Source organism: Temnothorax curvispinosus, unplaced genomic scaffold, assembly GCF_003070985.1.
Source record: "Temnothorax curvispinosus isolate PA1 unplaced genomic scaffold, ASM307098v1 QBEX01001051.1, whole genome shotgun sequence".
Taxonomy (NCBI): Eukaryota; Metazoa; Arthropoda; class Insecta; order Hymenoptera; family Formicidae; genus Temnothorax; species Temnothorax curvispinosus.
This window is the reverse complement of record NW_020210831.1, coordinates 460-6,472: the sequence shown is the minus strand read 5'-3', so window position 1 is coordinate 6,472 and position 6,013 is coordinate 460. Positions and strand designations below refer to the sequence as shown.

Sequence of the window (6,013 nt, the reverse complement as noted above, 5' to 3'; positions counted from 1 at the left end):
TTATATAGGACTTTTTCAAACAGATTTTGATTGCATTATTTTTAACAGATAGATATTACTTGTTTCCAGAAAAATTTATTTGTAGTCAACATTCAATACTATAGGGGTGGCAGTGCAGTGGTCTAGTGTGATAAAGCGCCAGATGCGTAACCGCGAGGAATCGGGTTCGAGTTTATCCAATCACAGGAATTTTAATATTTTAAACTTTATCCTCCCTCCCCCCTTGCACAAGAATTTTAACAAGAGGACTCGCGGTAAAATTGCGCTTCGTTTTTCAGAAGAGATGTCAAACCGTTGGTCCACACGTAACAACACTTAACACACGTAGGCAACTGCTATAGTGTACTTCCATTTGAACTTAGGATGCTGTGAGCTAATCACCTACACATCTGCACTTAAAAGCTATTAAATGTAAAACATAGAATGCTCTGGCTTATATTAACATAAATAAATTAAGCTAATTTTTATTTATGCAAAGTTAAAGAAGAACATTACAAGATCTTAATTTATTCTGACAAAACATTTTTAATTCAAATATTTAGAAATTACATTTGTACAAAACTCAGTTTTTATTTTTTTTATTTATATTATTTTTTTCACGTTAATATTACTACTGTATCCTATTTATAACATAATTAAAGTGGATGTATAAGGCTCTGTTGGGCATCCACGAATAGTAAAGGAGCGGGTTAATTAATTAATTGAGGGCCAGTGGGCCAAGCGGTAAAGGGTGCACAAAAAAGTTGCTTTATTATAGAATAATGTTTGTATGTTTTGGTCCAAATTTTGAACCATTATATATATATATATCAGCAAACTGTTAATGTATTGAAAAAAAGTAATAGTACGCATACATTCAGCCAGCGTGACTTTTAGCTCTACTATTCGTGAATTTTCAACAGAGCCTTATGCATCCACTTTGTGGAGCCATTTTATGTTAAGAATAATTGCTGTACTTTCAAGTAGGAAAAAAATTAAACCATATAATTGACCCGTAAAATTAATAAGTATCTACCATTTCTTGCTTTTCCTTATACGATACCTAATACGATACGATACGATACCTATTACGATACGATATTCTAACAACACTGTACGTACATTTTTTTAAATATATTAATAAAATAAAATAAATGTCAGCAAAATATTTTTAAATTCTAATTATTTTTTTATATCGAAATCTTGAAAAACGTTAATTTAGTTTAAATAATTAAAATTTGAATTTCTCAGAAACTAAACATTTTCGTAACTTTGTACTAGTGGTTTCGATCACATTTAGTAAGTATATAATATTACATACCTGTAAAATTTCATCAAAATTGGCAGTCTTCTAATGTTTTATTATAATATGTAATTAATAAATTATTTTCTCAACTAAATCTAAATTTTTTATTTAAAGTATTGTACATTATTATTAATTTTCCAGTTTTTATAGCTTTTAATGTAAATATATAAATTTTTTATTGTTGGTAATAAAATACTGATTTAGTAAGATGAAACGTTTAGAATTGTGCCGTAAACTTCAAGATTGTATCTAAATAAACTATTTAGGTATTGTTTACGTTATGTTTACACGAATCTTTCTCATGTAAGCAATAAAACCAATGTAAATTATTATAAATTGTATGATTGATTGATTGATTATTTTAAACTGTATTTTTGCAAACAATCCTACAGAAATAAAGGGTAATTTTAAACTAGATTAAATTAGATGTAATTCAGCTTTAAATAATTTATTAACTGTACAAACACAACAGACACATAATATTAATATATATAAATATTATTATTTACGTTGATCTCTTTATGAGGTTTTAAACGATAAAAAGCAGTACATTATTTAGCTCACTGTAGTAACGCACAATATGCATAATGTTTATTTCTCTGACGTCTTAAAAATTATCAATCTAAGCTAAATAATAGCGTCATGAAAATAAAATTGCGACAAAATAGAAGATTATAAAAACCGATGTTTCTGACAAAATATAAATTTTCGATGATCCTCTCCATAGATTATTTATGCATGTTTTACATAGATATATTAAACAACGGATATATGTTAAAGACGCATAAACTATAATGATTTACAACTACTTATATTGTACAATGTATATAGTTTAGAATTAATGTTTACTTTTATTATGAGAGATATTCATTTAATAACACAGTTTCTGCTTTTAGGAATATAAGACCGACAGACAACAATTTTGTTAACTTCGTGGCAGTAGGAGAAGGCTATCAGAATTTCCACCACGTGTTCCCGTGGGATTACAGGTCGTCAGAAAAAGGCCATAACGCATTAAATTACACCACTTTCTTCATTGATACTTGCGCGAAATTAGGACTAGCTTCTGATCTTAAGTACCCGTCCGCAAATCTCATAAAAAATGTCATATCGAAAACAGGTGACGGAACCCATCCTATGATGTCTGAAATACCGAGGCCGGAATCGTATTAAACAACGGATATATGTTAAAGACGCATAAACTATAAAGTTGTACAACATAAAGTTGTACAACATAAAATTGTACAACATAAAGTTGTAAATCATTATAGTTTATGCGTCTTTAACATATATCCGTTGTTTAATACAATTCCGGCCTCGGTATTTCAGACATCATGGGATGGATCCCGTCACCTGTCTTCAGTATGACATTTTTTATGAGATCCGCGGACGGGTACTTAAGATCATAAGCTAGTCCTAATTTCACGCAAGTATCAATGAAGAAGGTGGTGTAATTTAATGCGTTATTTGCCCTTTTCTGACGACCTGTAATTCCACGGGAACACGTGGTGGAAATTGTGAAAGCCTTCTCCTACTGCCACGAAGTTAACAAAATTGTTGTCTGTCGGTCTTATATTCCTAAAAGCAGAAAAACTGTGTTATTAAATGAATATCTCTCATAATGAAAGTAAACATTAATTCTGCTTATAATGATATTAAAAATCTCAGACTGCGCGTATCTCTAAAAGACGTCGAAAAGTCATCTTTATACGATATTTTTTAGACATACGTGCTGCCTGGAATTGAGATCACTGAGTATGCATTCACATATCCTCACGAAGATCTTAATTATATTTTAATATTTTGTTGCAAGAAAATTATCTGCTAATAAATAAATATGTTAAAATCATGAATATATTTATAATTTACTTTTGCCTCGTGTGAATGTAACTCTATAAAAATGCAAATTGTAAATTGTATCGCGATTAGGTATATATTTAAATTACGCACTTGTTGTATGGTTTAGTGCCCCACGCATGAGCCATGCTATTGACAGTCCACACGGAGTGCGTAGTAATCATGTATCGTATGAATACTTGCGACTTGATGGCTCTACCCCAAGTCTCGTTCCAAAAATATACTGGTACCGCCGTAGGTAGGATAAAATAAAAAAAAAGTTGAAGAGACAAGAAGTACCTGTAAAAATGCAACTCTGATTTTTCGGAATTTATTTTAGCGCGTTATATATTTATTTTATAAATCTGAAAATTGAATCTAAAGATTACTTAATAGAAAGAGAGAGAGAATATCTTCGAGAATTTACGTTTTGTGTAAAAAAAAATTAAAATACTGTACTGTACAAAGGAATAAATTCAAAGGAATAAATAAAGAAAAAAATATATGATAAAAATATAACAAATGCTCAAACATGTTATGATCGCATAAATGTTATAGTTAAAGTTTGGAGCGTCTATGATGTCTAATTATACAAAGAAACATATGTAGATATAGACATAATAAATATAACAAAAAACGTGCGGATATATCGGAGAACTTCGAACTTCGACTGTGCACACTAGAGATGTTATCATATATTTATATCTATTTGCTTTATTTGAAGTTTTTATTCAAAAATAATAGAAATGTAAACTATATAAAAAATGTACATAGTCTATAACTGATTAAATTTACCTTTCTCCAAAAGCCACGACAGGATCTGATAAAACATCTGATAAATCGAGCTGCTTGCTTTTTCTAATAAATTCCGGATGCTCTTTCATCATTACCCATCCCATATGCGTATAAAAGAAGCCGCGCTGGGTATTGTGGGGATCGCCATTCGTGTCACAATACTTGTGATGCATACGATGATTTTTTACCCAAATGTATAACGAATTCTAAAAACAAACAATGAAAATGTTATTTACATATACAACTGCAAAAAACAGATAAAACAACACATAAATAATTGCAAGGTTTGCATTTAAAAACGAAAGAAGAAGAAAGGGCTCGCGAACAAAACTAAATATGTGTGCTAAAAAGAGGTAACTCGGAGAAAGATGCCAATCCGTCGAAGATGCCACTTTGTTAATATTTTGTTCATTATCTAATAGGTTTTGTAATGTTTTCTAGTTGTTAATGTAGGGATTGTTTATATAACATGTGTGACACGTGCAAACTTCTTCAATTTTATCGTATAAGATGCGAAAAATCTGGGAAGAGTCAGAGGTAGCATCTTCTCCCTCATCATTGGAAATGCTACTTTAGGAAAAACATATTAGCTTATCGGACTATTTTATTTACACGAATACTGACGTACAATTTTCGTATTCTTATATTAGTTTTTTAAATAATAAATGCTATAATATTCGATAAATGTATATCTGAAATAAAAATATTAATTTTTCTGAAATTGTTCCCGGCAAATTGTCCCCGGCATTTTTCAATTTGAAAATTTGTCTTCGCGTCACTTTTTCTTTCCTGGGGGCAAAACTAGGTGACGTACAGCAACACGGAAAAATCGATACTTATAGTTATCAAATGCAGAATTGTAGTTGCCACAACCACAATAAATAGTAATATTTTGGACAGCCATATCTGTAGTTGTCACACCCACATTGTGGTTGTGCTGCCGTACTGCCGTAGTTGAGGGGGAGTATAGTAATCTCGGGGCCTATTACGTATCTTTTAACAAGGTGAAAATGCAAAAAGTGAACAGATTTACTGATCAATGGCCGCGTTCAGGAAACACAACTATTGAGTGAGCGCTCATTATGATTGGTTCTTACACTTAGATCCGGAGAAGAACCAAAGGTAAGAACCAATCATATTAAAGAATCACTGACCGCTCACTCAACAGTTGAGTTTCCTGAATGCGGCCAATTTTAACCAATGAATAGATACTCTAGTGAATTCTCTCACTTTTCGCATTTCTACCCCGTAAAAAGATACGTAATAGGCCCCGAGATTACTATACCTATGGTTAAGAACAACATAATTAATAAAGAACTGATGCCAGCGCTGGCGCGGCGGTGCGGCAACTATATATGATATAATTGTCACAACCACACGGGCCCATCTATGAAGAAGTAGTAAAGGCAACTATATGCATTTGGTACACATAAACATAGTAAATGTTGATACACAAAACAATCTGGATCCCCTGACAATTCGTACGTCAACAATTTAATTTTAGTTGTCTGAACCTCAGTCGTTTTTTCCGTGAAAACTTCCTTAAGCAATTTTGTACCTAAAGTAACACTCTTTAAATGTGTACCATTAAATTTGCTTGAAAATTTTAATTAATTGTTGAAAATTGCCTTTGAAAAAATCGTGTCGAGTTTGCCCCGGTCTCTCCTACATTATATATAATATACATAAAAATTTGTTATAGGTAGTAGCTAATAAAATTTATATTAAAGTTACCTGTCCAACTGCATAAAAGCATATCAGAAGTAGGACTCTTAATGGTAATTTTGCTTTGTAGCACTTGTGACTCCAAAGTCGATGAGCGCCACCAGATGCTCCGATATTGGATATGAAGTACATCCCAAGTACTTAAAAATATAAGAGAAAAAAATATATGCATATATATGTGTGTATTATAGATAAACAAAAATTCATGCAAGTTATGTTATATTTCTAAAATGCTTCACAAATATATTTTTCTAAAAATATAATTATAATATACGCAAAAATGTTTAAGAAGATTTTTAAGACTTCTATTTTTTTTATATAACGTTGATTAAGCTCAGTGAATGATTTTAATTGGGAAACGCTGATCTAATT

General features: G+C 31.1%; 1 pseudogene; it reads right to left on the bottom strand.

Moving 5' to 3' along the window:
* Window positions 1–1,751: 1,751 nt before the first annotated feature.
* Window positions 1,752–5,811, bottom strand: LOC112459646 (annotated as a pseudogene).
* Window positions 5,812–6,013: the final 202 nt, after the last annotated feature.